Genomic DNA, 12,500 nt, shown 5'->3' with positions numbered 1-12,500 from the left:
GACTTACCTGCCCACTACACTGACCCCTGCGCTGACCTACCTGCCCACTACACTGACCCCTACGCTGACCTACCTGCCCACTACACTGACCCCTACGCTGACCTACCTGCCCACTACACTGACCCCTATGCTGACCTACCTGCCCACTACACTGACCCCTACGCTGACCTACCTGCCCACTACACTGACCCCTACGCTAACCTACCTGCCCAGTACACTGACCCCTACGCTGACCTACCTGTCCAGTACACTGACCCCTACGCTGACCTACCTGTCCAGTACACTGACCCCTACGCTGACCTACCTGTCCAGTACACTGACCCCTACGCTGACCTACCTGCCCACTACACTGACCCCTACGCTGACCTACCTGCCCACTACACTGACCCCTATGCTGACCTACCTGCCCACTACACTGACCCCTACGCTGACCTACCTGCCCACTACACTGACCCCTACGCTAACCTACCTGCCCAGTACACTGACCCCTACGCTGACCTACCTGTCCAGTACACTGACCCCTACGCTGACCTACCTGTCCAGTACACTGACCCCTACGCTGACCTACCTGTCCAGTACACTGACCCCTACGCTGACCTACCTGTCCAGTACACTGACCTACCTGTCCAGTACACTGACCCCTATGCTGACCTACCTGCCCACTATACTGACCTACCTGACCCCTAAAATGACCTGCCTGACCACTATAACCTACCTGACCTCTACCATGACCCACCTGCCCACTACACTGACTTCCCTGTCTCCTGCACCTAGCTACCTGACCCCCTTGACCACTACACTCCTTACTGCACTACTCACACTACTGACTACTCCCCCACACAAATATAAGGTAGATCGGTGGATTTCACTCACCACTCCAGGCCAGGATTCCATGAAGATCATCCATAGATGTCTGCTATCCCCCAGTCGATCCTCTGTATCCCCCACAGGCCGGGATCTCCCCCAGCAGCCGCCATACGCTCGTCTGCATCGAGCACCGCCCCTCCCCCTCACACAAATGGGCTGGCTGTGGCCCGCACCTGAGGAATCATGGGGGACAGCCAGGGCAGGCTGGACCACTGGAGTCCCTGAGCGCGGGGGGGGGGGGGGGGGGAAACCCGGGTGCTGAACAGTGTCTGCCTCATTGGAGGTGTATGGTGATTATATGGGCTGGAGCCTGGAAGAAGTCACTTGGGCTGCCCACCCCCACGGTACACCACTGGGCTGGCCCGGCCGAATGACATCATTGACATTCAGCAGTCAATGGAAAATCACAAACGGCTGCATCAGTTACAGTGTCCCGGAATGAAGGTGCCTGCTAATTGTGGGAATGTCCCAGGCAATCCGGGACACGTGGGCACCCTACAGTCACCTGGCAAGAGAATTCAAAGACATTGTTCTTGAGAGAACTCACAAACCTGAACATGGCACAACCCATTCTCAGACAGACACAATTAAAACTGCAAGACCCCAAACCTCGCCACTAATACAATACAACAACAATACACTCAGCCAAAAAACAGGGCCACGAAGATGGCAAGAATGGAGTAAACCACCCGCCCCAAGATGGATGTCAAGATCACTACAGAGCAGAGAAAAGGAGGAGATAAGAACCTTCCTGAGCACATTATGCAATAAACTATGTGACAGCTAAAAAAGTAAAAAAAAAACACAACGACAACCGCCCATAACCCGATTTGTCACAGGAAATTTAGCCATTACAAGGTATATAAATATACAAACAATAAATGACATCACTAGTAATCAGTAGCTGGAACATTCAGGGTCTGAATGCGTCAGCCTTCAGATCCAAAGTAAATGATCCAGATTTCAAGCAAAGACTATGTGAGATGGACATACAAATCCTCCTGGAAACATGGACCCGGGCACAGGATGAACCATCAGTAACTACTGGCTATAGGGAATTCTCTGTCCCCGCACAGAAAGATAAGAACATCAAACAGGGTCGGTGTTCAGGAGGAATACTTGTCTGGTATAAGGAGGAGCTGCATGAGAACATCAGTGCAATTAAAAAAGGTGAGAGCCACATCTGGCTAAGAATAAGCAGCTCCATTCTTACCTCTCAGTCAGACATCTACCTGTGCGCAGCATACATTGCCCCAGCAGAGTCCCCATATTTCAGACCAGACACCTATGAGGTTCTACAAAGTGAGGCTATCCACTTCCAATCCCTGGGACGAGTGCTCATCTGTGGAGACCTCAATGCTAGGACAGGAAGGGAAAAGGACTATACAGGCTCTGATTGCAACACATACATAGTGGGCCATGCAAATTACGATCATGAGTCGATACAGAGAAACAGCTATGACAGCACAACCAACAAAAATGGAAGAAAATTGCTGAATTTGTGTCGCAGTCTGGGCCTCTACATCCTCAATGGCCGTACCAAGGGAGACTCTCTAGGAACGTACACATTTAGCTCCCATGTAGGCAGCAGTGTGGTAGACTATGCCATCACAGATATGAACCCCACACTCATCAATGGTTTTACAGTCACCCCACAAACACACCTGTCAGACCACAACCAACTACTGCTATACATCAAATCTTCTAGCAAACCATCCCCAATACTCCACCGGGCTTCTCTCTGCAACCTGTCACCATCATTTAAATGGTCCAAACAGTCTACCACAAAATCCAGAGAGGTAACTGACAGACCTGACATTAGGAAACAGCTTGAAAACTTCCAAAACAACACCTATGAGATAAGTCCACGAGGTGTGAACCAGGCAACAAAGGACTTCCATAAAATACTACACACTATCGCAGAAACAGCCCAGCTGAGAAAAGCCAACTACAAGAAACCATCCAACAAACAATCCAATAAATGGTTCGACAAAGAATGCAAAGCATTAAGGAACACCTTACGGACAGTCTCCAATGACAAACAGAGACTCTGATAACACTGACCTAAGAATAACCCATAGCACCCTGCAGAAAAAATACAAACGAACCCTTAAAAAGAAAAAGCAAAACCTCATCTCCAAAAACCTGTAACAGCTGGAAGAGGCACTTCAGGAAAACCCTTTCTGGGAAATATGGAAGAATATTGGCTCAGCACCCAGGAAAAACAACCTCCACATTCAAAATGGCGACATCTGGCTCAACTACTTTAAGAACCTCTACAAAGATATTCCAGAGGAGGTTCTAACTGTAGAACAAAAAGACATCATCAAAAGACTAAATCATATGGAGGAAAAATGTAAGGACTTCCAGAACCCCCTAGATGTATTGGTTACACCCCAAGAAATTAGGGAGAAAATCCAAAACCTGCTAACCGAAAAATCCAGTGGGATGGATGGAATCCTGCCAGAGATGATTAAACACGGCTCCTCAGATGTACACACTGCACTTTGCAAAGTGTTCACTCTGGTCCTGAGTGCTGGTTACTACCCTAAAGTATGGAACCAAGGCCTCATAACTCCCATCCATAAGAGTGGAGACCAATATGATCCAGCCAACTACAGAGGGATATGTGTCAGCAGCACACTAGGAAAACTATTCAACAGTATCCTCAACAAACGGATCCTCAACTTCCTCACACAACACAATGTCCTGAGCAGAAGTCAGGCAGGGTTCATGCCAAACCATTGTACTACAGACCACATCTACACCCTGCACAGCCTCATCAAGAACCATGTCCACAATACAAAACACGGAAAGGTATTCGCCTGCTTTGTGGACTTTAAGAAGGCTTTTGACTCAGTGTGGCACCCAGGCCTGTTCCTCAAACTATTGGAGAGTGAAATAGGAGGGAAAACATATGATGTTATTAAAGCGGGAGTCCGCCGGGAGTTCAGCCGTTTTTTTTTTTTAAAAGCCAGCAGCTACAAATACTGCAGCTGCTGACTTTTAAAATAAGGACAATTACCCGCCCAGCGCACCCGCGATGTCGGCACCCGAAGCCGATCTCTCGATTGTCTCTCGGGTGCTGCCGCCGCCATCTTGGGTATGGGAATCAGGAAGTGGAGCCTTTCGGCTTCATTTCCCGGTTCCCTCCTGCTGCCTCTGGGATCTGTGTGTTTCCCAGCAGGCAGCGGGGGACTTTCGGAAAGGGGCATAGATTCTGCAGAATCTACGCCCCTTTCCGCAGAGAGCTATCCCGGAAGTGGGTGCAGATACCTGTACTGTACAGGTACCTGCACCCCCTCCCCCCTGAAAGGTGCCAATTGTGGCGCCGGAGGGGGGGAGGATTCCAATGAGCGGAAGGTCCACTTTAGGGTGGACCTCTGCTTTAAGAGTTCAAACACTGAGAACAGCTGCAGTGTAAAGGTGAATGGGAAAAGAACCGAACATTTCCGGCAGGCCCGAGGAGTCAGACAGGGCTGCAGCCTAAGTCCAACCCTCTTCAACATCTACATCAATGAACTGGCTGCAGCTCTAGAGTCCTCCCCAGCACCAGGACTGAGTCTACACGACACCGAGGTGAAGCTCCTGCTGTATGCCGATGACCTCCTACTTCTGTCACCAACAGAGAAAGGCCTACAAGACAGCCTGAAACATTTCATCTGGAATTCTGCAAACACCTCCTCCAAGTCCATCAAGCACCTCCAACAGTGCTTGCCGTTCTGAGTTGGGCAGATTTCCTTTACTTCTCGCAGTACAGAAGAGGGCGCTATCATACTGGGACCACCTACAAAACAGCAGTCCCAACTCATACCACCATAAAGCCTTAGTGAACAGTAAGGACCAGTCCAAACCATGTGGCCTGCACCACCTTGTCTATTCCAAACTCTCAACAATGCGGCCTGACAAAATCTCAAATAAAAAACATAACGAATGACTACAAAGAAAAATATGTTGGAGAATGGAGAAACAAAATAAACTCCACAAAACCAGTCATTACAGAGAGACTACAGACTGGCCCCATACCTGGAGCTGCTACAAGACCCCAAAGACAGACAGACCCTGAGCCTGTACAGACTGAGCGCCCACAGCCTGGAAATCCAGTTAGGATGGCACAGACAGACCTACAAGCCCAGGGAGAGTAGACTGTACCAGCAATTTGACCAGGGGGTCCTGGAGGATAAGGACCAATATGTGACGGCGTGTCACCGACTGAGAGGGACCTGAAAGACTGAGGACTTAAAAATCCTTTACAGAGACTTATGCCCATTCCCCTTTATATTACCCATTATCCTTCCCCCTTTTTCCTATACAAACTCAACTGCTTTGGCGATGCTAACATGTATTTGGTCCTGCCAATAAAGCTTATTTGAATTTGAGAGAGAGAGGAGAGAGAGAGAGAGAGAGAGAGAGAGAGAGAAAGAGAGAGAGAGAAGAGAGAAAGAGAGAGAGAAAGCGAGAGAGAGAGAGAGAGAGAGAGAGAGGGGAAAGAGAGAGGGGAGAGAGAGAAAGAGAGAGAGGAGAGGGGGGAGAGAGAGAGAGAGAAGAGGGGGGTGAGAGAGAGAGGGGAGAGAGAGAATGGGGAGAGGGGGGGAAAGAGAGAGGGAGAGAGAGGAGGGGAGAGAGGGAGAGAGAGAAGAGGGGGGAGAGAGAGAAGAGGGGGAGAGAAGAGAGGGAAAGAGAGAGGGAGAGGAGAGAGAGGGAGAGGGGAGAGAAAGAACAGAGAGGAGACAGAGAGAGAGAGAGAAAGAACGAGAAGAGGAGAGGGGGAGAGAGAGAGAGGAGAGAGAGAGAGAGAAGAGGAGAGAGAGAGGAGAGGAGAGGGGGAGAGAGAGAGAAGAGGGGAGAGAGAGAGAAGAGGGGGGAGAGAAGAGAGGAAAAGAGAGAGGGAGAGGAGAGAGAGAGAGGAGAGGGGAGATAGAGAGAGAGAGAGAAGAGGGGAAGAGAGAGAGAAGAGGGGGGACAGAAGAGAGGGAAAGAGAGAGGGAGAGGAGAGAGAGAAGAGAGAGAGAGAGGAGAGAGAGGAGAGAAAGAACAGAGAGGAGACAGAAAGAGAGAAGAGAGAGAAGAGGGAGAAGAAGAGAGAGAAGAGAGGCGAGAGAGAGAGAGAGATAGGAGGGGGAAGGAGAGAGAGAGAAGGGGGAAGGAGAGAGAGGGAGAGAAGAGAGAGAGAGAGAAAAAAAGAGAGAGAAAGAGAGAGAGGGAAGAGAGAGAGAGGAGAGAGAGGAAATTGAGAGAGGAGAGAGAGAGAGAAAGAGAGGCGAGAGAGAGAGAGAGAGAGAGAGAGAGGAGGGGGAAGGAGAGAGAGGGAGAGAGAGGGAGAGAAGAGAGAGAGAGGAGGGAAAAGGAGAGAGAGGGAGAGAGAGGGAGAGAAGAGAGAGAGAGGAGGGAAAAGGAGAGAGAGGGAGAGAGAGGGAGAGAAGAGAGAGAGAGGGGGAAGGAGAGAGAGGGAGAGAGAGAGGGAGAGAAGAGAGAGAGGGGGAAGGAGAGAGAGGGAGAGAAGAGAGAGAGAGGGAGAGAAGAGAGAGAGAGAGAGAGAGAGAGAGGAGAGATCACCAAATAAAACTAGAGGAAATAAATTCCTGAAGCACAATCTGTTACATATATCATCTATAGAAGACCATCCCACTCTGCACACTGCGCTGTATGTAGTACACTGCGTCCCACTAATCATCATATAATCATGTAATAATCATGTAATAATACCATCAGCCATTTTTGGGGAATTTGGAATTCTTCTAGTTTATATTAATAACTGCAAAGTGTGCCTTTTCCTCGAGCGTCTGATTCAGAATTTATATTTAAGGGTTTAAAGCCTCCAGGACATTTGTGTGAGATGCAGCGTTGCGGTCCTGCTGCGTGCGCTCCCAGCGGGATGGCCTGTCACTGTGACAGTTCTTGATGTGTAAACAGTAGCCGGTCGCAGGTTCCGCTTCACTGATCATGGCAAATGCCTGTAATAGTGATTATTGATTGAAACTATATCATTGTTTTTGGTCCCCGATTTGGAGCAATGTCCCTCTGTCCCTCATTCCTCCTCATTTGTCCCTCATTTTGGTCTGATCTATATAATTGTATATAAAATGCACTTTATCTTTCAAAAAGTGTTTTCCAGCGCTAAACCTTTCATCCGATTTCTAAATTGCTGCATTTGTAAACTCCACAAGCCAATATAAAGGAATAGTAATGGTTTTTGTACAATTCTCTGTTAAAGGGGCGTGGCAAGGGGTGTGTCCTATGCCTGCACACTTCTGCTGATAGGTGTCCCTCATTCCCATCTCTAAAAGTTGGGAGGTATGATTAAACCCTAATACAAGAAATGTATTATATGGCAGCTTACCAATGCTTAGATGTGGTGGCTGCATTCGTTTTCCTTTTTAGGCTTTTTTCCTTTATGTCCACTCATCGTATCTATAGGGAAGGAGCAGCATTGTCACCCTAGGCTTCACACTCCCGAATTGGACTACAGAACACCTCCCCTCGTCTCATCATACCAATATAATGCCATGCTGGAAAAAGTTTAAGAGGTTTTAAATAAATGTTAATTTTGAGGGGAATATAATTAAAATATTTACTTTTAAATAGTGTGTGTCATATATGGTTTACATTACCGGATAGACATTTGTTCCCCATTAAGGGATTTTTTTTCATAGGTAGCTCAGGTCTACAAGGGGAATATTATATTATAATAGCTATATGTTTTTAATGTGACATCTTTTATTTATAGCTTACTAGTTAACAACTGGAGTTCTACGTTAAGCATGGGACATCCCATTGATTATTGTTGGGTACCCTCTAGTGCAAATCTAATGATATTTTTCAAGGTTTTGATGGATGCAAAAAAAAAAAAAGCATGGAGTTCTGGTTGGATGGGGCTTGGTTTGGAGGGGTCTGGTTGGAAGGGGACTGGTTGGAAGGGGACTGGTTGGATGGGGTCTGGGTTGGGTGGGGTCTGGTTGGATGGGGTCTGGGTTGGATGGGGTCTGGGTTGGATGGGGCCTGGGTTGGATGGGGCCTGGGTTGGATGGGGCCTGGGTTGGATGGGGCCTGGGTTGGATGGGGTCTGGGTTGGATGGGGCCTGGGTTGGATGGGGCCTGGGTTGGATGGGGCCTGGGTTGGATGGGGCCTGGGTTGGATGGGGCCTGGGTTGGATGGGGTCTGGGTTGGATGGGGTCTGGGTTGGATGGGGTCTGGGTTGGATGGGGTCTGGGTTGGATGGGGTCTGGGTTGGATGGGGTCTGGGTTGGATGTGGCCTGGGTTGGATGGGGCCTGGGTTGGATGGGGCCAGGTTGAATGGTGTTGAAATAGTCACAAGACTGCTTATTGATAAAGTAACTCAATGTATTGGTTCGGGTCTGAATAAATGATGATATGAGCATATATGAAAGTACAGAAAGACAGTCTGCTGGGCATTATCATTACTATGCCAAAGTAACTTAGAATAGAGTCCTGTACCACTAGACTGGCATCAAAAACGAAATCAGCAAAGTCTGCAATAAAGCATTAACTGCGATGTTAATAATTATACTTTAACTAGTTTAGAGTGCACTCTAGGAGAATGGCTAAGATATGGTGCAGGTGATGTGTCCCCTGAGAGGTACGTCTTATGCCGCGTACACACAACCGGACTTTCCGGTAGACTAGGTCCGACAAAATCAGTCCGTCAGACATTCCGACCATGTGTGGGCTAATCTGATCCTTTTTACTAAATAAAAAAAATAAAAATAAAAATAAAAAAATAATCAGACGGACCTAGAAATAGAACGTTTCAAATCTGTCCGAAGGACTCAATTCCTATCGGGAAAACTGTTCATCTGTATGCTGGTCCGACGGACCAAATACGACACAAGGGAAGCTATTGGCTACCTGCTATTGAACTTCCTTTTTTAGTCTCGTCTTAAGTCATCACGTTCAAAACGAACTGGACTTTTGAACGGACTTAGTCCATTCATGTGTGGCCAAGTCCATTCGTTCAGAAGTCCGTCTGACCTTTTCGGCTGGAAAGTCTGGTCGTGTGTATGCGGCATTAGCAAAAGCAATTGGTAAAGGTATTTTTGTAGCAGCTGGAAAGTGACAGTCTTTAGCCTTAATTATTCAGCCGGCTAGTGTTTTGGCCCATTTGTACCATTGGTGCAAATGAGAATAGTTCCAGTCAAGTCTCCAAGAAGCAATAATGTAGCCAATGGGGTCGATTTAATAAAACTAGAGAGTGCAAAATCTGGTGAAGCTCTGCAGAGAAACCAATCGGCTTCCAGGTTTTATTGTCAAAGCTTAATTGATCAAGCTGAAGTTAGAAGCTGATTGGCTACTATGCACAGCTGCACCAGATTTTGTACTTTCCAGTTTTAGTAAATCAACCCCAATGTCTTTTTCACTCTTCATTCTGAGCCAAGCACCTGGCTACATATAGCTTAGTAGTTAACTACTAAGCTGGACCAAAGAAGAAGTAGGGACAGCGCTAGAGCATGGAGTGGGTAGGTGAAGCTTGGCATTATTTATTTTTATTTTATTTTTTTATTAGGAGGAGTGGTTGAACCCTAAAAATTAACACAAAATCCTGCAGTGCTACTTTAAGCATGGGCACCCTATTTATTTGTTTGGGTACCCTCTAGTGGAAATCTAATTATATTTTTCAAGGTTTTGATGGATGCAGGATGAAGCCTTATTTGATGTTGGATGAGTTATGCTTGGGTGGACTTTACTTGGGTGCATTATGGTTGGATGGGTTATGGTTGGGTGCATTATCATTGGATGGGTTATGCTTGGATGCATTATGGTTGGTTTAATTACAGTTGGTTGGGTTATGATTAAATGGATTATGCTTAGGTGAATTATGGTTGGATGTGTTATGCCTAATTGGCTTACGGTTGGGTGAGTTATGCTGGGATGCATTATGGTTGTGTGCATTATGGTTATATGGGTTATGGTGGGTTTATAGTTGGGTGGGTTAGGGTTGGATAGGTTATGGTTGGATGAGTTATGGTTGGATGGCTTATGATTAGGTGGGTTATGTTTGGGTGTGCAATGGTTGAATGGGTTCCAAGGTTTCATCTGGTTATGGGCACAGTTTTGGTATTGGTAGTTTTTTGCTACATAGCTGGTAAGGTTGAATAAAGGCTCAAATCCATCCAGTTCAACGTGTGTGTGTGTTCATGTCAAAATTATTTCCTCTGTCCCTGTATACTGTGTTCGCTAAGATACCCATGAAAGAGTTTTTTAAAACGATTAATATTTCCCGCTGACACCACCAATTGTGGAAGTGAATTCCACATCCTTACCACCCTGACAGTGAAACCACCCCCCCCTAAACTGCTTTGCCAGTTTTATTGAGTGACCCTGTGTTTTCTTAGCCCACGTACACACGGTCGGAGATTTTGCCAACCAAATCCGTCGGATTTTGCCCGTCGGATTTAGTCCGATGGATTGTGTCCGAAACTGTTGCATACACACGGTCGGGCCAAGTTGGCGAAAAATCCGATCTTTCAGAACGTGATGACGTAATTTCGTTACGATGGGACTACATTCAGGCTAGTAGCCAATAGCTTTGATGTAGGAATTTGATCTGAGCATGCGTGGCACTTGGTCCGATGAAAATGCTCTACACATGATCGGATTAGGTCCGTCCGGCCCAGTTGGTCGGGAAATATTTCCAACATGTTGGAAAATTGAGTCGGACGGAGATTCGGACTGAATCAGTCCGATGCATACCACACACAGTCGGATTATCTGACGACACGGTCCGATAAGACTCATTCCGACAGATTCTCTGACCGTGTGTACAAGGGCTTACACACTCTGAGACTGAATAGTTTATTCCCTATGCCAAAATCGCCATTGAGGTATTGCTATATCGCTATCATATCACCTCTCAAGCGTCTCTTCTGCAGAGAGAATAAGTTTAATGTTCGTAGTCCTTCCTCAAAGCTGAGGTCCTTCAGCCCCCTTATTAACTTTGTTGTCCTTCTCTCTGGACTCTCTTCTGTTTCCGCACCTCGTTCCTAATGACTGGTGACCAGAACTGGATGGCATACTCCAGGATGTGGCCAAACTAGAGTTTGTTGAACTTAGTTGAACATAGAATTTAGTTTTATTGAATACATGATGAGTTTTTGAAGGAATTGTCAAACATTCTTTTGATAAGCCTTTGCTTGCTGTATATATCATAAGGTCTTGCGGAACAAATAACAAGGTTTGTTAGATAGTAAGTTAGACTTTGTGGTGTATTTATAAAGAAGAAATTGCTATGGGATTCACACATTGAACATTTGCTGGACATTCATCCATCTGTATTTTACAGCATTTGCATAGCGAATCCTTTATCCTTTGTCAGATGTAAGACACAGTTTGTCCGATTCAGGATCAAATTCTGATGGGACCATAGAAGTATATTTATAAAAAATTCACAGAGCTTGGTCCTGGAAATCCGCATGGGCATACAGTTTCGCAGGATGAAACACTCTGAAACTTTTCTTTAAAATATACTCTAAGGTGAAGTGTTACCCTATGTAGAATGAGTTTGGATGGGTGATGTAATTTCTTCAGCTGTAGGGTGCAATGTCATTGGATGAGCTTTGTTGGACAAAATTAGGTTTTACAATAAGCTTGATGCTCTGTAGGCTATATGAAGGTCTAGGCAGGTTTCGAGGTCTTACCAGATGCTGGATGTTCTTTAGGATGTATGAAGGTCCAGTCAGATGTTGGATATTCAGATGTTGGATATGTTGGCCTCTAATCAGAGGCTAGATGTTCTGTTGGATGTTTGAAAGTCTAGTCAGAGACTGAATGTTCTGTTGGATGTATGAAGTTCTATTCATAGGCTTGATGTTCTTTAGGATGTATGAAGGTCTAGTCAGATGCTAGATGTTCTCTTGGATTTATGGACATCTAGTCAGATGTTTTGTTGGATATATAGGAGTCTGGTCAGAGGCTTGATGTTCTGTTGAATGTTTGGAGGTTGTCAGATGCTGGATGTTCTGTTGGATGTGTGGATATCTAGTCAGATGCTGGATGTTCTGTTGGATGTGTGGATATCTAGTCAGAGGCTGGATGTTCTGTTGAAAGTAAACAAGTCTTGTAAGAGGCTGGATGTCATGTTGGGTGTATGGATGTCTAGTCAGAGGCTGGATGTGCTGTTGAAAGTAAATATTGTTGTCAAATGCAGGATGTTCTGTTGAAGGTAAACAGGTCTTGTAAGAGGGTAGATGTTCTGTTGGGTGTATGGATGTCTAATCAGAGGCTGGATGTTCTCTTGAAAGTAAATATTTTTGTCAAATGCTGGAGGTTCTGTTGGATAAATGGAGGTCTAGTCAGAGGCTAGATGTTCTGTTGGATTAAAGGAGGTCTAGTTAGGACTGGCTGTTCTGTTGGATGCATGGAAGTCTAGTCAAATGCTCACTGTTCTGTTTGAATGTGAGGCGTTCTGGTCAAAGGATGGGTGCCCTCTTGGATGTATGGAGGTATGGCCAGATGCTGAATTTTCTGTTGGATGTATGGAGGTCTGGCCAGATGCTGGGTGTATTGTTGGCTATAAAGAGGTCCAGTCAAATGCTGGGTGTTCTGTTGGATATATGGATGTCTGGTCAGATGCTTGGTGTTGGGTTGGATGTGAGGAGCTCTAGTCAAAGGCTGGGT

At 46.3% G+C, this 12,500-nt stretch overlaps 1 protein-coding gene across 4 annotated transcripts in view; it reads right to left on the bottom strand.

Annotated features, from left to right (window-relative positions):
• The window catches only part of DRP2 (dystrophin related protein 2), a 132,353-nt gene that overhangs the window by 116,786 nt on the left and 3,067 nt on the right, over positions 1 to 12,500 (bottom strand). For 2 of the 4 annotated variants that reach the window (XM_077468224.1, XM_077468440.1), the window contains exon 2: positions 11,522 to 12,500. This exon is cut by the window's right edge and continues 165 nt beyond it. The exons of 1 other annotated variant lie outside the window; for it this stretch is intronic. The gene's annotated coding sequence lies outside the window, so the exon portion shown is untranslated. Of the gene's footprint in view, positions 1 to 7,207; positions 7,342 to 11,521 lie in introns of those variants that run through there. One more of the 4 variants, XM_077468292.1, reaches the window with a different exon arrangement.

Source organism: Lithobates pipiens, unplaced genomic scaffold (assembly GCF_037356315.1).
Source record: "Lithobates pipiens isolate NorthernLeopardFrog02 unplaced genomic scaffold, aLitPip1_a1.2 Scaffold_1, whole genome shotgun sequence".
Classification (NCBI taxonomy): Eukaryota; Metazoa; Chordata; class Amphibia; order Anura; family Ranidae; genus Lithobates; species Lithobates pipiens.
Note: the sequence above shows the minus strand (reverse complement) of the source record. Positions and strands in the feature narration are given on the sequence as shown.